Here is a 22778-nt window from a genome sequence, read left to right as displayed (position 1 = left end):
GATGGAATAGGTACCCCGGTGCACCTGCAAAGCTGTGACCACTGGGGAAAAGAAATTGAAAATGAAAAAAAAAATGTGCACGTGACCCTGTTAACCCACGTGCATGGATTTTTACTCCAGCAGTACGGTGTGGCACCCAGGGACACAAAAAACATGTTTGCATGGAACACGCGGGCTACTATGACCTCGAAAACGGTGTGCGATGCACAATGGGAACCACAGTGGGAAAATAGCATACGTGACTTACTGCCTGCCTTGCGTAGAAAAAAAAATCAAAAACACACATGCTTGTGCGCGTAGGCAGCACCCCACCAAAAGAAGAGGTATGGACTTCAGACGCTGTGAAGTAATCGCGTGCGATTCCAGCAGAGTAAACACACGCGTTGGTCTCCAGGAACAGCAAGTACAGTGGTCTGCTGGTCCGCGCTCACCTTTAACCCATGCTGAAGGCAACACCCGCATGCGTAACGTCACTTACGCGCTAAGGCCCATTCCTCGAATTACACGCATTAACACGTGAACGTGATTTTTTTGCACGTGCGGATGCACCCGTGCTGAGGGAAACATCCGCGTGTGTTACGTCACATACATGCTGACGCACTAAGGGCCTATCCTTCAAATTCACGCAAACGTGCTGTTTTTCATGTCACAGATTAATTTTCAAATCACTCTAAATCAAGCTAGCCACGCGACAACACTCGGAAGACCACGCTCCTGCCCAGAAGTCTGAATTACTGCCCCCCAGATCCCCGAGCAGCCTCCCACGGATCTGGATGGACATAGTGGGTGCCATCTATGCGGAGGGGGTGGCACCTCGCGACATCAAACATGTCCAAAAGCGCTGGGAGGACTACAAGTCCATGACCCTCAAGAAGGCCTGGCGCCTCTTAGATGCAGCGGATGCAGTGGGGCGCCGTGGCCAGTTTAACACCCAGCAGATGAGAGTCCTGGAGCGCATTCGCCCAGTGCTTCACCACCAGATCCTCAGGATGCAGTCACGTCTGAAGTCGAGTGGTAAGTGCCCATGCATTCTTGTTTAAAAAAGTGCATGTTGCAGTGTGGTGGTAGTTAGCTACTTGGCTGTATGTGTGACATGGGTCATGTATGGATGTGCGGTGTGCAGGGACATGATGGTGCTGCATGTGAGTGTCACAATGCATCATGCGGAGCAGCATGTCGAATGTACGCGTGTATACATGCCTGTGTCTGTACTTGGACATGTCTGGGGTATGAGAGATGGGTGCTGCTGTCATGGACATGCATGGTGTACATATCCGTGAGTCTGAGTAGTGTGTGAATGACTGGTAAACGCCATGAAAGCATGACACATGTCCGTGATGTGTTCATCCACTGATACAGCCTAGTCATCCTTGTATCCACTAGGGTATACAGGGCCAGATGCATGACCCTCTGGTGATGTGTGTGCATGTGATCAGCATGTCCCATGATGCATGTGTGTTTCAGCCCACCATTGGATATTTCTACGGTGCCCTGGACATTGATGCAAATATTTGTTGCATGTGCCATGCCTGTTCCTGCATGTATGTTGCCTGCACTGACCCATGTTTTGTGGAGGGACATGATGGAAGTGACGTTTGACAGGGCCACTCATGTGCTATTGCTTTGTGTCTAGGGGATTATTGTTCAGTACGCTGATGCTTTCAATGTCTCCCTTTACACAGCAGTGAGTGAAGAAGAGGGCAGAGACGGCACTGTGGAGGAAAGCGGCAGGGATGCCTCCACCGGCTGGCGACGAAAGGCCCAGTCACCCTCCCAGGACATTCCATCATCCGGGAGCGAGGGGACTGGTGCAGCGTCTGCCACTACGGCTGCAGAGGAAGGGGTGGATGAGCCCCCACAGGGGCTTGCAATGACGGAAGACAGTGCAGAGCCATCCAGGTTGGTGGTGTGTACAGAGGAGGAGTAGGCCGCTACATGGGGCCTGGTGGGGGTTGTACGACTGGTGCAAGTGGTGCAGTCCAGGGGCAGCAGGCAGCACAGGTCGCCGCGGAGGTGCCTGAGCATGTCTCTACCCCTGACACTGTGACTGCATCACCATGCACCAGCAGGGATGCCCCGTCCCAGGACCGTCTGCAAGTAGGGGGGAGGTCCATGTCATCTGGCACTCCTCTAGCTGCGGACGTGGGGACCTATGACCAGATTGAGTCCGTCCTGATTGGTGTCGCATTGCTCACACGTGACATTCGTGATGAGGTGCGTGCTTCCTGGGGGGACCACACACGTCATCATGAAGAGCTGTATGCCAATGTGGCCCAGTTGGGAGGGACCGTGGTCTGGGGTTTCCTCCATGTGTCGGCCAGTCTTGCGGCCCTCTCCTCCACTCTGCACACTATACGCCGGTCGTTCTCCATGCCGTCTTCCAGCCCAGATGCTACCAGGGCCCCCTGTGGATCTGCCCCAACCAACTAAGCCAGGCTGGTGGAGATCCCATCCCTGCCACAGTCGGGAGTTGGAGGTCCAGCAGGGGTGGCCATCCCACCAACTGGACCCCAGCAGATGGAGGATGTGTCGGCATCATCGGGCAGGGCATGTGCATGACGGCGCTGGTGGATTCCATCAGCCCGGAGGCCATCGTGGTGGCAGAGGCAGTTGTGTCGGAGGCAGAAGCAGTCTCAGCGTGGGAGGCATCCTGGCTAGGGGCCATCAACACCCCGGGAGCAGGCATCGTCCCAGGGGCAGGAGGACCCCGGAATGGGAGTGTCTTCCATGTGGCAGCGGTTGGGCCGGCAAATAGATGCGGAGAGGCGGCGGCCGGAGAGGGCACGGCTCACTATGGTCAGGTCGGAGTACTCCATTCGCTGTGCATTTAGGCAGGCTGAGTGTGTCAACTCGCAGGGAGTTGGAGGAGGCCATGGATGCATCCCTGAGAGACCTCGAGGCCAGGAAAGAGTCCCGCCTCCGGAACATCAACGTGGAGTTCGATGATGCCCTGGCCCAGAACATCAAGAAGTGAGCCTTAGTACTTGCCCGCCGCCTTTGTACATAGTTCTTTAGGGTTAGGTTTTCTTTGTTTTATATTTTTATTTGGAGTTCATGGACATTGCTCCACTTTCTGTATATAGTTTTTCATTCATAGGACTTTTTTTTAGGTTTCCTTTTGGATCATGAACCATTTGGACTTCTATTGTATATAGTTCCAGACTTTTACATACTTTCTTTCTTTGGACAACCCATGGATCAATGGTTATGTTTTATTTTTATTTACTTTATATGGACATTGGCAATGGACCACTTTTTTATTTTCCTGTTGTGGATTTTTGTTTTACATTGGATTTTTTTTGATTATTTTTTGCTTTCATTATTTCTTACTTTGCAAATTTGAAATTTCGTTATGTTATTTCATTGCGTTTTTGAATACATTTCATATGCCTTCATTATTTGTGTTGTGTACTATCATTCGTTTAGTGCATGTCTCTATGAGCATTGCCTCAGTCATGTGTTGCCACTGTGTGGCTCTGTTGTACATTTATGCATGGCCATGGTGATTCTTTTAAGACTCTCATGGCATGGGTAATTTGGGAGTGGGTGCAGTGAATGGTTGCGTGCATGTACTGGGGGGCAAGGGGGATTTGGGTTGGCATTAGGGCCATGGGTCTGTTTTGTTAGGACATGTTGTTGGGTGGGCCATGTGCCGGGGCCTGCTGGCAGGTGCCCGTCAATGTGGGTGGGTGGGGGGACATGAGTCGGGGCCTGCTGGCAGTTGCCCATCATTGGGGGGAGGAGGGACATGAGTCTGGGCCTGCTGGCAGGTGCCCGTCAATGGGGGTGGGGATATGTGTCGGGGCTACCAAGTGCATGGTGCCATGGGGCCAGCCTGCGGGGCATGGACTGGGGTGATGGGCTGCCTGCGGGGCATTGGCTGGGGTGATGGCCTGGCCGTGGGGCATTGACTGGGGTGATGGGCTGCCTGCGGGCCATGGACTGGTGTGATGGGCTGCCTGCGGGCCATGGACTGGGGTGATGTGCTGCCTGCGGGGCATGGTGCAGGTGGATGGGCTGCCTGCGGGACACCAGAGGTGATGGGCTGCCTGTGGGCCATGGACTGGGGTGATGGGCTGCCTGCAGGCCATGGACTGGGGTGATGGGCTGCCTGCAGGGCATGGGGAGGGTGGATGGGCTGCCTGCAGGGCATGCCCAGTGGTGATGGGCTGCCAGTGGGCCATGGACTGGGGTGATGGGCTTCCTGCGGGCCATGGACTGGGGTGATGGGCTGCCTGCGCGTATTCCGGGGGTGCGCGTGAACTTTCACACGCGATTGGCCTGGCATGAGTTTGGTATGTTTAGTTTGGGGGTGCGCGTGGACTTTCACAAGCGATTTTGCTGGTGCAAGCAGGGTACTCTGCAAATGGTTACCAGACTTCTACCTACATCCACTTGTTTATGTTTTCTATAATATGAAAAACTTTCAAGCGCCAGACTTCTGTTACTCATTGTGCCTTACTTAAATTGCCACCAATACTACGTAACCCAACTATGAGCTCAAATATCGGATACTGATGGTAAGTAAGCAGGCTACTTGGATATCAAGCCTCATACAATGCTTCCTCTTTTTTGTACACATGTCATACAAGTACTTTGAAGTGGTCACCCTACAAGTTAATGCATCATAAAACATAAATATGAATTTGCCCTGCAAGGATTTTGAGTAGCCAAATGCCATGTTTAGCGTCTCCTACTTTAACATTGCTAGCGTTACCTGTAGGAGGTTTTGCCTTTTGGGGACAAATTCGGAATTTGGTGTTTTTGTCCTACCGCGATATTTTGGAGGCAAACCGGCAGTAAACTGGCTTTACCACTAGAGATAGTTCAGTATTACCCTATTTTGGTGATAATATAGTGTTAGCTTATGTTGGTGGTAATTTTTAGTGGTATCTTACATTTGTGGTATTTTCAGAATTACTTTATTTTGTGGTATAGTGGTGAGCATATACACAAGTACTTTGAAGTGGTCACCCTACAAGTTAATGCATCATAAAACATAAATATGAATTTGCCCTGCAAGGATTTTGAGTAGCCAAATGCCATGCTCAGCGTCTCCTACTTTAGCATTGCTAACGTTACCTGTAGGAGGTTTTGCCTTTTGGGGACACATTCGGAATTTTGTGTTTTTTTCTTACCGTGGTATTTTGGAGGCAAACCGGCAGTAAACTGGCTTTACCACTAGAGATAGTTCAGTATTACCCTATTTTGGTGATAATGTAGTGTTAGCTTATGTTGGTGGTAATTTTTAGTGGTATCTTACTTTTGTGGTATTTTCAAAATTACCTTATTTTGTGGTATAGTGGTGAGCATATCTTTTTTATACTATCACCCCATCATAAAACAAAACTTTCCTCTCTATTAGAATATCTCTTAGTCGCCTGTAGAGAACCCCCCAGACCTATCACATTTTCAGTGAACATAGTGAGTTTATTCAGAATTCCACCTTTTGTATGTGGCTTGTATTACTGGCTTATTTACATCCGGTAATCTATGTGTCTCATCTGACACTGCCTTCTTTTCCACATGCAAAGAAGGACTCATTCACATCCACACACCTTTCTACCTGGCAGATAGATATATCTATATACCTTTTCTTGTTTATTACTTTTAGCACTGGTGATAAAATGGTAAATACTTAAGTGGCTCAGCATGAACAACAAACCGTTATGATTTGCCTTTCTCTTTAAAATGACCGATAGACTAATGAAATAAAGCACGAAGGAAAAACTCAAAATGCTTTCAGTACACGATGATAACAAGGTTACATTATGTGTTGTTACAATCATGTGCTCTTACCACGTTTGTCATAGCCTCTAGCCTACAAAAGATAACAGAGAAGAGAGAAAAAGAAACAACAAAGGAAAGAAGCACTTTGCATGGCAACTATGCATGGAGAAATTTTGCACATTTTATATCAAAATATCTAATTTTTGTTATAACTTCAGCACCCTAAGCTAATCTAATTACATGTCAGCCATTCTCATATACTCCTCAATTAACTTCACTCACCCAGAATTTATCTTTGCGAGCTCACAGGCAGAATTCAGAGTCCCCATTCAAAGACATCAGCAGCTCCTGAATCCCTGGCTGTTCGCATTCAGCTCCCAATCAGCTCTGAACTCTTCATCTCATTTTGGCCATTAAAAAAAAAAACTTTTCCCTGTCTATCAACTGACATCAGCTGGCTGTGCCACCTCTCTTTCTCTACCAATCATAGTGCAAGAATGTTTTCTAAAAAAAAAGCTCTCTCTGTGCTCGTGAACAATGAAAGCTTCAGCCCAGCAAAGCAATTGTTTCAATTTCCTTTCCTGCTGGTGCATATTTCTGTTTTTCATGAAAAAAAATAGAATGCATCTCACTGTGCTCACAAACTGCATTACAATGTTAGAGGGATTGGGGTTAATATATTAGTAACACAATTAGTACAAGGTTAGTTATTTATGTATTTCTAATGCAGTTCCACGCAGATGAAAACATCCCAATTGTAAAATATGCACATTTTTAAAATGACAGCACACTGTGCTAAATGCTTACAAAACTAAACCCATCTTGTTGGTTTAGCTAAATGCTTAAAAAAATAATGCTTGCTGAAAAACTGTGCCTGGCACCTATTTCGAAATGGCTGCATTTCCATACTGCATACTGCATACTGCCAATAAACGACATACTTTTAAAAATAATGCTTACTGAAAAACTATGCCTGGCTGCCTTTCCATACTGCATACTGCATACTGGCAGTAAAATCCCGTATATATCCTTACATACCCTATAAGAAATGGAGAGAAACATTGCAATATCATTTACTTGATCTAATGGATAATGGCTAATGGGTATGGGCTAGGCCTGGCATTACTCCTGTATAGTATTAGGGCAATGGATATGCATACAGAAAATGGTTTCCACACAATCTGCATCCTTTCCAAGTGTTCAGATTTCCATTGGGCAGACCATAACAAATTATATAGTAACTCGCTGCTATTAAAAAAAAGGTTTCACTGAGAAAATGGATAATCCTACACATCAATTTACGGATGGGGTATGTTGCAAACAATCTTGTACACACTGAAAAATTATTATGAACATGCAGATTCACGTTGTTTTCTTAAAATGCACATAATATCACGGTGAGGCATTCAATATGTTTTGCTTGCAAAGTATTATGGGTCAGCAAATATCCCAGTCAGTGTTTACTGCTACAGTCATTTAATTTTTACAGTTCTCTGTGAACTAATATTGGCGACTCGCACAGGAACCGGGAAGGGGCACAGGTGGAAAGGCACAGGAGAACACTCCCTGCGGGTGATGAACAAATCAGCAAATTTCAAAAACGATGTGAGGCATTTTGGGAGCAGAGTGAAGGAAATGTGTTGTTTGCTAAAGGATAAGAAACTCTAATAACAGTATATAAACATGTTCCTTCTGTTTCTCTCTATGCTCATCTGCTGAGGCTTTTTCTATAAAATCATGTGTTCTGTATTTATTGACTCTAGATACAATACGCTGAGTTATAGCGTCACCTTAGGTTACAGTCATCCTGATCGTGAGTACAGTATAGATTATAGGTCATGATTTATTTTAGTAGTTCCTGTGAGAAAGCCAGGTTTTTAAATGTTTTCGGAAGGTCTAGAAGGAATCTTCTGACCTCAGTGTGGCCAGCAAAGTCTTCCATTGTCTAGCTGCTACTACTGGCAAGCTACTGCCACCGGTTTTCTGCAATTTGAATTGAGGGGGTGGAGAGCAGGTGCAGCTGTGCTGAGTGAGTAGGTCTATTGGTTTAATAGGTAGTGATTCTATCTGCCAGGTGTTTAGGGGCTGACTTGTGTATACATTTGTGTGTCAAGGTAAGTGTTTTGAACAGTATGCGTTCCTGGATAGGTAAACAGTGGGCATTCCTTCTCGTCTAAAGATGTGAGCCTTTTTAGAGATGTTTAGAGCCACTCTAAGGACGTTCTTTTGCATGACTTGTAGTTTTTAAAAAAATATTGTGGTTCTTGGTGCCAGCGTAGAGTGTGTTACAATAGTCCAGTGTAGACAGAATGAGGTCTCTGCCTAAATGTATGCAACTGTCAGGTGATAGAAATGGTCTGCAAGTGTTAATAAGCTTAGAGGTGTAAGCTACTGCAGACGCTGTGGCATTGACTTGTTTAGTTAGAGTTAGTGCTGAGTCCAGATAAAAGCCTAACGTTTTTACTTCCTTTGATACCTTGATGGAGATGCCATCTATGTTGAAGGCCTTAAAGAAGTGGTCAAGTTTATTCAAGCGATATTGTGATCTGATAAGGGTAGTTCCGTTTTTTCATCTTCCAAGCACAATCCGCGATGGACCAACCAGGTTTGGATGTTTTGATAGATTACATTGAGTGAGGCTAAATCGATGTCATGAGAGCCTGAGGTAGGGATGAGGATTTGGGTGTCATCTGCATTGTTAGTGTAGGTGACACCCAAGTCGTCCAGACGTTCAAATAGAGGTTCCGTAAAAATGTTATAGAGTGTTGGTGAGACACAAGAACCCTGTGGTGTGCCGCAGATGACTGGAGTTGGCTGAGCTGCTGCACTCAGTGAGAATACTCTCATAGATCTGTCACTAAGAAAGGATTATATCCATTAAATGGCTTTAGGTGAGAAGTGGGCCACTGACTCTAGATGATTGCAGAGTATTTTGTGATTGACTAGGTCAAATGCTGCAGAGAGATCAAGTAGGAGGAGGAGGGCTAATTTGCCTTTGTCTATAAACTCATCCATTTGGTTTTTCAGATCCAGTAGAGCTGTTTCTGTTCCATGTCTTGGGCGGAAGCCTGATTGGCGTAGACCAAGGAGGTTGTTAGTTTCCAGGTAATTTTGTATCTGGTGGTACACTACTCTGTCCAATATATTTAGGAAGAGGGGCACTGTGTTAATAGGTGGATAGTTAGTTGGTATGTCAGGGTCTAAAGTGTTGTTTTATTAGTAAGGGTAGTACCCATGCCTCTTTGGGATTAGTCTGCAAGGAACTATTTTCGAAGGCCGCGTTGATTAGACTTGTGATCAAAGGTGTCAGAGCAGGCGCACAGTCATTGATAATCACAGCTGAGCATTGGTCACCTTGGCATCTTGTTGTTTTAATACTAGAAATCATTTTCAGCACTTCTGAGTTAGATACCATTGTGAATTCCAACAGCGCCACTGATTTATGACTGGTTTGACTTGAGGTCATTTGAGGTTGTGAGGCTGGTTTAATATTTGTTTTTTTTTTTTGTTTAAATTTTAGATTGTAGGAGAGCTATTTTATCGAAGAGGGCTTTTTGAATACCTTTGCACCAGTTAGTGTCTTTCTTTCAGACTTCTGGTGGTGGCACTGGCGATTCAAGTTCTCCCAGGATGGCAAAGAGTTCCTTGGTGCCTGAGGTAGCACTGGTTATTCTCATACTGTAGAGCTTTTTTGTTTGGATGACTGCTTGTTTGTAATTTTTGGATTCCTCAGCAAATTTAGCTTTCTTTAATTAATTTGGTATTTTTGTCCAGTTAGCCTCAGCAGTTCTTTTGGCACTATGCATAATTTTTAGGTTTGGGGTATACAAACAATTGAGGTGGGCTACTGGGTTAGGTTTGCGTATGGATAGGGGAGCTATTTTGTCAATGGCTGCAAGGATGGGTTGGTTATATAAATCCATCATGACTGATGTGTTGTCCGTCCCTATGATTTGGTGAGTGGTGATGGGGTGTAGCAAGGGTAGGATATTGTCTGCTGTTTTGTTTCGTTTATTTCTGGATAAGGCAGCAGGTGCCATAGGTGAGTGGATGTGGGTCTACAAGTACTTGGAGGTATTGAATGTGATGAAGTGATGGTCTGACCATGAGCACTGGGAGTTGGAAGTGATGTCCGTGTTGCAGTTAAGGTCAGCAAGCCAGAGGAGTATACAACCTTTGATGCAGAGATGGTATGTATGTATATGTATCAGTTCTCTAACTATGAACTGTGCACTCATGTTCTTCATGAACTCGAGTATTGTGTGTGTTTGGTGCACTATGAACTGCATGTTTGTTTCATGTCTAACGCTGCTATGCCGTAGTGTCTCTAATGACTACAGTAGCATGGCTTCTTGGTGCTTAGTCCAGGCTGTCCATATAGATGCCCCTGGTCTCTCACTCTTCTCCCACACATGGATATATTTGCACTGGGTCTGTATGGCTGACTGAGAGGGTACCTCTCTGTGTATTTGTCGATCATTGGTGCATATGGGATAAGTCCGAAATAGAATGACACGTCCCTGACACCAAATTCCATGCCACTCGACCCAACATGGTTTTCGCACATCAAAAATGTGTTGCACCATAGGTGTCTAGTCTGCACAACTGCAGTGTAACCATGCTGCATGCCCGTACACTGCCCGGACACATCCCATCTCGCCCTAGATCCCAAACCTCCAGAAACCGCATACTTGGCCTGCGTACCCACGCCCCAGCATCCAAACACAGACACGCCAGTCCCACTAGACCAACCTCAATCAGTTGCCAGCACGCAAAAATCAGCACTCTCACTATCATACCACCCAAACACTCCCCGCACCATCTCACCCTCATGACCGCGCAGCCACACCGGAGAACTCTCATCCTCAACAGGCACCCAGCACCAAAGCCAAAAACCCTCAAATTGTCAAACAACAACACACAGTACGACTATCTCCGACCCTCCACACCAGTTCATAGCGATCGCAGTTCCTCCCGCCCGAGCTGATGTTCTGCCTCAATCACTTCCACTCTCACGCACCCTATTAGAGCAGTCTACATGCCTAAACTAAGACGAGACCACTGGCGCACCACAGACATGAACCCAGGCACCCCTATATATTTTTTTTCCCTGGCATCTCTAGCCAAATACCTTATGCTGCACCGGCCAAAGCCTCCTCCCTTAAACCAACCACAGAAGTCTGCAGCCTCACAAAATCCCACCATCAAACCACTTCCTCAAACCACATAATTGTAGCATTTGAAGAGGAAGCAGTTCCATTGTATCCTATCACCTCCGCCACTTGCCACCCACGCACTAAGGTAACTGTACCTGCCACTCCTGTGATACCGACTTCAGATCCCGACAATCACAACCACACTCCACACAACCCTTCCCATTACGGGGCCTACACTAATGCTATCCCAACTCCTATTAAGGCACATACCCTGTTCCCACATGCTGTTAGTAACCTCATACCCGCCAGGCCCAACCCAGGCATCACTACACCCAGTGACCCAAGATCGAAGCTAAGTACTAGTAGCACTTCCAGCTGCCTTGCTACCACCATCCTCGACACTACAAGAAGCCACCACACCAAGATATCCCCTAAGCTTCTGACCTCTCTCAAATGTGACCTCACCAATGTTCATTCCCTCCCAGCACACACCCTAGAAATGTGCAACCTGCTCACTGATAACAATTTAGACCTACTAGTCATCTCAGAAACCTGGTAACACAAAGTCTCTGGCACCGCTATCTTCTTAGCACTGCCACAAGGCTACAACATCTCCCGTCAGGACTGCCTACACACCAAAGGAGGTGGAGTCAACCTCATAGCCAAGGACTCCCTTCCCCTAAAACAGGTCTCTAACTCCTTCAAAGGCAACAGTGACATTCTATCCCTCAAACTCACCAACTCCCCTAACTGCACCATCACTATACACATTGTCTACCGCCCCCCACCCCCATGGCCAACTTTCAGGAAAACCTCATCCACTTCCTATCTGACAACTTAAAAACCTCCTCCAAATCCTCCAAATCCATTCTACTGGGAGACCTGCACCTCAAGTTCAATGACCCAGAAGACCCCAATGCCAAATCTCTGGCCAAAGCCCTTGACACCCAAACAATGATCACTAACCCCACCCTCACTAAAGGCTGCATCCTAGACTGCATAGATGACCATAATTGTGCTCCATCCATCAGCTCTCATGCCCCTTGCCAATGGACGGACCACCACGTCATCCACTTCTCCATCCCCACACCTCCGAAAGAAAAACCCGTCACCACTCTACCACCTGCCATAGTACAAAGCAAATGGAAACTTACCAAAAAGAGGCTTCTGCCTTATCTAGAAACACTTGCTCTCAGACCTCCCTTCTCCAATGACCCCAAAGCTCTAGCTGAGCTATACAATTCCACACTAAAGAATGCAGTTGACGCCATAGCCCCACTGTCTGCCAGGAAAGCAAAAACAGTCAGGCATGTGAATTCCTTGTTTACCCCTGAACTAATGGAACTCTGCTCCCTGAAGCACATCACCCTCTCCACCTGGCAAACCAACCCACTGGAATACACAAAAATGGAATTCAACAAGATTGCTGCCCAATACAAAAAGGCTATCATCTCAGTCAAAACCACTTCCTTCAACAGCAGGATAGCCAATGCAAAATCAGGATCCAAAGAAATGTTCGCATCTTCAGGGAATTAGAATTACCGGCTCCCACCACCCAAGCCAGCTCCAAAGATGAATCATGGTGCTCTAATATCCAAACCGCCATGCTCAATAAACTTTACCTGCTGCATAGCAGAATTCTAACCAACAAGAACTCGATTTTAACACCAGCAGCCACTCCTTTCTCTAACCCCTCTGTCCATCACCTCCCCTTCTTCTCCTTCAAGGAGGTCACTGAACCCAAATTCCCCACACTCCTCAAACGCTTAAACCTTCTAACTGCCAAGGAGATGATTGCCCAGCATCGATCATCAAAGACTGCACTGTCACACTGGCCCTGTTGTTCACTGCCTTCCTTTGCCCCAGGACTAGTTCCCCCCAGCTTCAAGGAAGCATGGGTGTGACCACTCCTAAAATAAAACACACTTGACCCTGCCTCCGCATCAACTACCAGCCCATAAACACAGTCCCCTTCCTCCTAAAGATTCTCGACAAAGCAGCCAACACACAAGTCCAACACTTCCTTGAAAGCAAACACATCTTGGGCTTACGGAAATCAGGTTTGCACCCTGGTCACAGCACATAATTGACCTTTAAAACCAACTATACGAGATCAAGGATGTAGGCAAGCCTGCTCTACTCCTCCTCCTGGACTTATCAGCTGCAGTTGTCCTAGTAGACCATAACATCCTATGACATCATCTTACCTCTGCAGTCTACTTCTCTCCCAAAGCCACAGCTTGATTCACTTGAAGATAGAATGATGAGAGTGTTCTCAGATCAGGCCCACACAGACCCTGCTATTATACACTGTGGAGTCCCACAGGGTTCCTGTATCTCTCCCACGCTATACACCATTTTCAAGAAGCCTCTATTAGACATCCTAGACTCCTTCGGCATAGCATGTACCAACTATGCTGATGATACCCAAGTCCCCCTCCCACTCTCCGGCATCTATGGAACTGACACCAAGGCCCTCAATACAGTCTACTCCACCATTCAGGCCTGGATGCCATCAACAGTCTTTGCCTCAATGGGGAAAAAACAGAAATCCCTGTAGTAGTTAAAAGTGAAACCCTGAGGACATTTCCAGCCAATACACTGCCTTCCCTATCGACAACATCCAGATCCATGTCCCTGCCTCGGTTAAGACCCTAGGAGTCTACCTTGATACCACCATACGCATGTCACATCAAGTGAGCGCCACCGCCTCCTTAGTGGCCTACTACACCAAGCTGATTAATGCAGCCAAACCATTCTTATCCACTGAGAACTGCCTCTCGGTTGCTAGAGCAACAATAGTCTCAAATCTGGATTATTGTAACATCCTGTTTGCTGGCACTTCTCTAAAAAAGCTAAAGAAACTCCAAATAATACAAAACCAAATGCACCCAAATCTGCTCACAACATACCCAAAAGAGAACACATCCCTGCAGCCGGACGCAAATCCCACTGGCTACCCATCAGAGAACGCATCCAATTCAAAACCCTTGCCATCACTCACAAGTGTCTCATTCACAGAGCCCCCCCCCCCACCTCTCTTTGAAAACTAGTCAGACTTGGCTCCTCCAGACCCATTAGGACAGCATACTCCCACCAACTCATCATACCCAAAGTCAAATGGGCCAAAGCAGGTGGTGCTGGCTTCCCTTCATTGCTGCCAGACAATGGAATACCCTACCACTCACCCCAGAAGTGAACACTCTCAGACTGCCTTCCACAAAGCACTCAAAACCTGGCTGTTCTGCTAACATCAACACATTCCATGCAACCTCTCAAACTACACTTGTTCTGACAATTCCCCACCACTGCACTAAGCAACCTTCTTTTTTAATTGCCACTATACCCATTGCTTGTCCTACTGTCACCATACCCTTTTTCTGTACCACTGTAACTAAGCAACCTACTTACCTCAGTAAGAGCGCCACAGTGCCTACGGGTTGTTTTGGTGCTATACAAATGAAAGAAAATATAGATAAGAATGGGTGGCTGCAGGTTTTTCCTGCCTTTCATCTTGTCATCATGAACTTGGTGGTGCAGGGGGGTTCCCCCAGGATCCTGATTCCCTCTTCAGCTCTTCAGTCTTCCCTCTGGTCGACCTGTCGACCACAACCTTATACATCAATCCTTTAGCTCTTGGTTGCCATATCTTGGTTATTCCCCTGAGGTGTCCATAGTAATTTACATGATTATCAAAAGTTTATTGCATGTAACTGCATACTCCTTCAGGGTCACACCACACCCACTTTCCTTCATAATACTTTGCATCAAGGGGTTGTACAACTTCATCACCACAAGCAGGAGCAATTCACATATCACTATTCTCTCTCTCAGCTTGTCTCTTTCTCCAACAATCTGGTCCTTCGCTCCTCCTAAGTTCACATCCATCAGAACCTACATCCCAATAGCTTCCTTTGCCATCTTTTTGCACTTAGTGGGACACAATTTTATCCAGCGCATTGACACTCCTGCCAGTACAAATGCTCCCATTATCACCTTTAGTCCATCTGACAGCCTTGCATGATGGTATCCACGACCATATGTACGCTATACAGCTCTGATCCTTTCATGTCCCCTTTGCTTCTTCTTCCATGTATACATGCATCTGTGATAGTTGAAATACTGCTTCTGACAGTGTACTATTGTCTTCGTCATTGGCAGGTTTGAATGTGCAACAGGAACTCCCAATTTTTGCGCAACCTCCACCTTCCACTGCCGTGAGCATATCCAGAACGTATCTATTCTGGAGCACCACCAACCTCACTGCTCGGAGCTCTTCTTTTATTCCATTAATCCATTCACTGTGGAGTTGATCGTCACCAACAGCTCCCAAAGGGTAATCTGCAGTCACTTCGCATTTGTGTATGCCTGTACAGATGGTGTTATTGCAGCAAAGAAAATGTGCATCCTGCTGAACAATCTGTGTTCTGCCGGAACTTCATCTTGCACTGTCTCTGTTGGCTAAATACTTCCTCTCTTTATTGTGCTCAACTCAACAGGCTTCTCGCTGTTGCTTATTTGCTCCTCGTCCGTGACCTCTCCTTCCTCTTGTTAGTGTCCATCTTTGGGAATTCATCAAGTTTCACATCTTTTTGTGGCATGACCAATGATGGCATATTGATGTGTACCAACAAACAAACTGCTCCCCAGTTGGGTGGCAGCTTCTCGTATGCTTTTGATCTGCATGCCCAAAAGTGGTCCATCAGTACTGCTGTCCCTGCCTTCATTGCTGCATGCTTCTCCATGCTCCGGCACCCTATGTTTTCACCAACTTTCACTTCCTCATTATTCTGGTAACACAGTGCTGGTGTCTTCAGCAGTATTATCGGCTTTGGTACAGCTTCATTCTCCACCCATGTCAGTAACTTTGCTCTCACATCCTACTCCTTCAGACATTTGTCGTTCACTTCCTGTACCTTGTTCACTGGGGACTGTGCGAGTTTGAGCACATTGCTCCCCACCACTCCATCCTTCTATCCATCGTCTGTGTATACTTGGCAAAATACAAGTATCTGTGGTCTTTTCCAGCATCCAGGCTCATCTCTTGTTTCCTTCACTCTGGTCCATGTGCATGGCAATTCCTTCAGGGTTATAGTGTTTGTTTCCCCTGTCTCAGGCCGATCAGTGACGTACTATATAGCTTTGTCTAGCTGCCAATAATTGTTCATCATGTCTAATGTCTTTATGTAATTATCATCATATGGGAACGTTGCTCGCAACATCCATCTCAATGTTGCTGTCTTCCCTTGGAACATTTCTTGAGTTGTCGCCATCGAGAGATGCATGAAGCATTGTGCACCTGCTGCTGGTATTTCAGTTGCTATGAACATTCTGGAGGCACACATGACATAGGGGATTAATGAGCTGACATAACAGCTCTCAGCATGTGGTTTCCTTACCTACTTTGGTCATATGTTTGTACCACATGTTGTTAGACACTTGAGCACTGTCAGTGAGGTACATGTTTACCCCTTTCATGTCTGTGTCAACACTGTGCTTACCTGTCCTTACCGTGTAATCAGAGCTCTCCTGTCCACCTGATATGGTTGTTCCACCAGCTGGGGTTGGGTAATGTTAGTAGATGATACAGCGGTAGCACTAGCAACAAATGAAATCCTCCAAAATATAAAAGCAACAACTCCACTTGGAATAAAGAGACACAACATAGTAATCACATTCTTTGTTATCTCACTCATCTTTACCTGTGCTGCTGATTCTTGTGCTGCCTGCAGATGTAGTTGCACACCTGAACTGCATTAAGAAATGTGTTATTGTTTTAGTATGGTAAGTAACTCTTTAAGGCCTGCGTACTAAATAGTCATTAATGGTGAAAATGAACACTTCTTCCCACACTGACCTTGCTGATGGGTCTCTTGGTGTGACGAGAATGGGAGGGTCACCTTTTTCAAGTTGTGGGTATTTGTGGGCCAAATATTTTATAAAAGCAAGACAATACAGTCTGGGATATCGTGCTCTGATCCTACTGGGTCTTCTCACAGTGTGGACAAAATGGTTTGAAAAAGTATCAGGGTGGTGGCCAGTGGGCAACATGAACAATCATCAACAATTACATCGGCTTTCTCATTGAAGGTTTGCAGGGAATAAAATAGCAAACAGACTGTGTATCCTTACTCTAAGGGCCTCATTACACGGACGGCGGTTAGGGTTTACCGGTACCGGTATTTTACCGGTACCAGTAAAACCTTACCGCCTTACTACGAGGTCCCTTTGCGGTTGGTGACTTTAACGCCTGCTTTTTGCAGGCATTAAAAACCAACCCGCAAAGGGACCAGGGAGCTAATTACGGTACCGCAATTTGCAGTGCCGTAATTAGCACCTTCCCCATTCCCATTATGCCCTATGGGGCAAAAATGGGAATGGGGAAGGGCAATGGGGGAAGGGGGAATTACCGCCCCACCAAACTTGGAATAGGGCGGTAATTCCCCTTTCCACCAAGGCGGTGCCGGTATTTTACCGGCATTGGACCAACGGGCTAATAGCACCTTGGTCCACCGCCGTCCGTGTAATGAGGCCCTGTGTCTATTAAGAGTCCAGTCCCTAACTCTGCTGCCCGTTAGGTATCCTCCACTCAGCAGTGTAAATTCAGAATTAGCTTGTTGCTCTTCATGCTGCTGATTGTTGGCCCTGTTGAACATGTTGCCGCTGCTTTGTAGGGCTCGATGTCATGTGATTCTATACTCTCTTCCCTTCCAGTTTAACTGCTCTGTTGGCCACTTTCTCCACAGTGTGAGGACCAGTTGACCTTGGTGCGTTCCAGCAGCAGATAACGTTCTGCAATAACACTAAGTCCCCCACATTCGCCTGCTTATTAAGTTCCCAGTCTCTTGGTGCATTGTCACAGTTGCTCTCTCAGCTGCCTTCTGGGCCCCCTAGATTTGTTATATCTGGTGAGAGATAAAAAAGGCACTAGCAATCAAAGTAATGTATGCATACATCTCTTGTCCTAGCACATCTGCACTACTCTCACAGTCTTTCAGTGCTCTTGTGGGGGGAGCCAGTGGGAGTTGCATGAGCTGTCCTGTCACCACTTCATGTGGCATTAAATGGTGGTCGGATCAAGGCTTTTGTGCAATGTGAACAAAGCAAGAGGTAAGCATTGCAACCCTCTTTTCTTCTTGCTCTTCTCTGTTTTGGCAAGGAGGCCATTCAGGTGTTCACACACTCCCTTTGCTTGTGGGTAATACGCACAGGCACATTTATGTTGAATGGCCAGCAACGTGGTGATATGCTGTAAAACCTCATTGTCAAAGTGAGGGCCATCGTCAGACCACTGGGCCTCACATATGCCCCAAAATATGTCTGCTCTGAGGGCATCGGGATATGAATAGCGACCTGTCTCAAAGCACCAGGAGAATGGACACACAACCACTATCATGTAGCGGTGTCCTTGACACACTTGGATCATGTTAATGTTGTCAACATGTAAATGGTGGAATGGGCCTACTGGCTGGGGTATGGCTCCTCTCACAACTCCACAACTCTCAGTTTATGTCCTGCTGTATATTTCTTGCAAGTCAATCAATTATTTACAAATTCAGCCATGTGTTTTACCAAGTTAGGATAGATGCTTCTCAAATGCAGGCAGCAATGACCTCTTTCCCCATGTGTGTTGGGTAGTGTAATTGTGTCAAGGCCATGTTCAGTAATGCTAGTGGCACGACCACTTTCCCTGTGTTATTCTGCCACCATAGAGCATCTGTTGGAGATACTATACATCCCATTTTAGTCCACAATTCCTTCTCTTCTCTAGGCGCAGCTCCCTGCAATTCCATAATCTGTGTTTATGGCAATGCATTGTACCCTTACTTTTGTACCATGCTCCTGGCACAATCTCGAGCATTCAATGCTGTTTCCATTTCTAAGAGCTCTCCAAAATATGTTACGCATTTTGCTTCAAAGTCTGCTGCTTCGTTCCCCCTTGAGATAGAATCCTTCCTTAGAGTGTGTGCTTGAAACTACACTATTGCTACCTGTGCTGGGTAATCAATTACTTTGATCAGTTTGCCCAATAGAGGTGCATTATGTACTGGTGTCCCATCTGCCCTCCTGAGTCCTCTCCTGATCCATAGTGACAGTCCTGAGTGTAGTGTGGATGTCAAATAGGCGGAGTCCATGTATACTGTCACTTCCTTTCCCCTGCTGTGCTCCAATGATAGTATTAGGGCCACTAGTTCTGCTGCTTGTGCTGAATAATGAGATGGTAATCGCACACTGGCTACTGCCTCACGTATTCCATCCTCTCTCAACCTCACCACTGCAGTTCCTGTATGCCTGACCCTATCTGTCAAGTCAATTTTGAAGGCCCATCAATGTACAGCATGTATCCCCTCTCAAGTGCCTCATAATATAATATGCAAGTGTCATTAAATGCCTGTATGGTTCTGTGCAGTCATGTGCATAGTCTCCTTCTTGAAGGATGTCTTCTAGAAAAATTGCTGGGTGACACGTCTGCACCTCACTATTTTCAGTGAAGTGATGGATAATATCACTTCATACTCTGATGCTCTTTGTGTCGTCAGTGTGCTCTTTGGCTTCTGCAGTATTGTGAAGAGGGCATGCTCCACATAGAGCGTGGTAGTGCACCCAATAGTGAGTGTTGCTGATTTCTCAACCGCAAAGGCGGCAGCAGCCTAAGATTTTTTTCACTGGTAATGTCCTCATTACTGGATCAAGCTTCCCACTGAAATAGACTATGGGTTTGTGTCCCAAGCTCATCTTCTGTGTCAGTACTGCTTTCATCACCACACCATCAGCGTGAGAAAACAGGAAAAAATAATTTTTGTAGTCTGGTATCCTTAGCACTGGGGCTGTGCATATTTCCTCCTGCAGCATGTCAAATGCATCAGTCATCTCTGTTGTCCAGGTCAGTATCTTGTGTCCCTCTGTGCTTCATTCAGAGCGCCTAATACAGGCCTTGTGTATGTACAGTAGTCAAGCCACACTCTGTAGCAGTGGCACAACACTAAGAACTGTTGCTTTTCTCTCACTGTCATGGGTTTAGCTGTCTTCGGTACTGTCTCCGCTCTTTCTAGAGCAATCTGTTGGCCATTTTGTGAGATTGTCTGTCCAATATACAACACTTCCTTCTGACAATAGTGTAACTTGGCCTTGTACACCTTGTATCCCTTGTCAGCTAACACAATAAATATGTGCACTGAGTCCTGTCTGTACTGATCTTCTGTCTTGCCGCAAATCAAAATGTCTTCTACATACTGCAATACTGTGCTCTCCATCTCTATATTACACAAGTCCATCTGTATCACTCTGTTAAAGATAGATGGTGACTTGCAGTACTCTTGAGGAAGTCTTGTATGTCTCCACTTCTGGTTTCTATACATGAAGGAAGTGAAATCTTGTGAGTCTGGATGTAATGGTACTGAGAAGAATGCATTCTTCAAGTCTATGACCGTAAAGCAGGCAGCTTCCACCGGAATGCTGCATAGAATTGTCGCTGAGTTTGCAAACAGAGGATACTGTGCTTCTACAATGTTGTTAAGAGGCCTTAAGTCCTGGATAAAACGGCCCAATCCCCCTTTTGCCTTTCTCACTGGGTACACTGCTATGTTACATGGGGACTCTGATGGCACGAGAATGCCTCTCTCTATTAGCGCTGCAATTGTCTTATACATGCCCTCAACTGCCTCTTTGGTGAGTGGGTACTGTTTCACTCTTGGCAAATTTGCTCCTTGATTCAGTTTTATTTTCACTCCCCCTATGCTCTTTAATAGCCCCTTATCATAGGTACTTGTTGTCCATAGGGTTCTGGGCACCTTTGCCAGATACTCTTCGCAGAATGGGGGTGGCACTTCCAGCGCCATTGTCATCCTCTGTGGTATTTCCCTGTAGTGTATCCTCAACCAGTAAGTCACACTCATCTCGAACACCATCTCTGTCTCTAACCTCTCTTTCCTGAATAGCACTTCGTCTGTCACTCTGGTCAACTTGCACCCTTCTGCCATTGCGAGCACTGCTCTCCTTGGTCACCCTGTGTTATCCATCCCATGTGCCGCTATCCATTCTTCCCTTGCTATTACTGCCTCAATAACTATTGACACTATAGTTCCCTATTCCTTGTCCAATGGTATCTCAAGTCTGAAGAGATACTCATTTGGAACGTGACACAGCTTTCCTGCAATCCCTGGGAGCCATGCAATAGCAATGTCAGTCCCGTACTGGAACATCTCCTCATCAACAGGAACCCCTCTCTGTACCTTTCCTCCACAATAAGCTTGGACAATATCTTTACATTAAGCATATGTATTCCCAGTGTGGAGCACACTATGCCCTTATCCCTGAATGAAATTGTCATGTTTAGTCTGCTCATAATGTCTCGTCCCAGTATGTTTACAGGTGTATGTCGAGTGTAAAGTAAGGACAGAGATAGATTGTGCTCTCCTATAAAAAGAGAGATAGTATCTGTGAAAGGAACCCCTTCCTAAGCCCCAGAGAATCCTTGAGTGTTCATTGCCTTGCCTGACAATTTAAATGCTCCTTCCCTAATGCAGTACCTAGTCGCCGCTGCGTCTACGAGAAAGAGAAAAATCTTGTAACCTATCACCACCCCGATGTGAGGTTCATCTGCAGGGTTGGGTGTGAACAACAGGATGGAACACATCAAGTTCGTCAGTGGGCTGTCCTATTGAGGGTATAAGGACATCCCATTCCCAGTAAAAGCGTTGTTCCCAACCATGGTAACTCCTCCTAGTTGTCTAATGGGAACTGTTGCCATGGAGTCCATGTGTGCTGCTGCGTCATTGCTCTGAATTTTGTGCCAATTGCTAGGTGTTTCTGCGAGCCGGCAGTGCTTGCAAATACTGTGGTACTGGGGCTTGCATCTGTGGGCTGTTGCATCTGTGGTGCTTGTACCTGCACTTTTGGCATCTGTTGGTGTGTGCCCTGTATCTGCCCTTGCTGCAGCTGGTCTTGTGTGTAATAGACATCCTGATACCGTTGGTATGGCTGCTGGTCCTGTGTTCCCCAATTCCACTGCATGCCCCTGCTCCTACACACTCTTGAGATGTATCCTATCTGCCCACACATCCAACATTGTGGTGGATCCCTCCCTTGCCCTTGTAAATCCTCTCAGAAATCCCCTGGGCCCTGCTGTGCCTGCTTCCCATATCCCTGAGACCCTCCTGGAAAGCCCCCTTGGTTGTGATGCATCTGTGATCCAAACCCGCATCCTCTCGGTTGCCCTCCTCTTCCTCGAATCCCTTGCTGTGTGTTTGCCTGCCGCATGCACCCTCACCCCATGGGCGGTGTAAACTCCTATGGTGGCTGCTGCACCCGTGGGGTTGGGCTGGTTAGTCCTGCCCCTTCTATTTCGTTTCTTGTTATTTTTTTCCTTACAAGCTTTGTTTCGTCTATCTTCCTGTCCTCTGCCTTTTTCTTGAGCTTCTCCTGCCATAGCCAATAGTGGTGAACTATCGTGAGCTGTATATCTGGCCACCCTTTTGCTTCCATGCCTACCAACTTCCTTAAGTTTTTCTGAGTGGGCTGTGAGCCCTGGGCATAATATGTGATAGAATATTTCTACTGCTTTATCTCACAATTCTCAAGTTTCAAGGCACCAAAGCTCTTGAATCTCCTGAATATGCAGCACTGGGTCTTCATCTTCCCTCATTTTCCAAGACATGATTTCCCTATAGTCTGATGTGTGGGGGTATTGCATCCTTAGTGCTCGCCATACGGAAGCTCTGCAGTAGCAAACAGCGAACCATTGTGCACCGTGTTTTGGGTTGTCACCCCAGAGAAATCTGTCCTCTTCCATACGTCATCAGCAGCGTCCCAGAGGATCGCCACTGGTAGCCCTTTTATGTTTCCCACGGCCAACCTCTGTCCCACTGTCATTCTCTCCATCTCATAAATTCA

Source organism: Ambystoma mexicanum, chromosome 7p (genome assembly GCF_040938575.1).
Source record: "Ambystoma mexicanum isolate Mex_15411 chromosome 7p, UKY_AmexF1_1, whole genome shotgun sequence".
NCBI classification, from domain to species: domain Eukaryota; kingdom Metazoa; phylum Chordata; class Amphibia; order Caudata; family Ambystomatidae; genus Ambystoma; species Ambystoma mexicanum.
Note: the sequence above shows the minus strand (reverse complement) of the source record.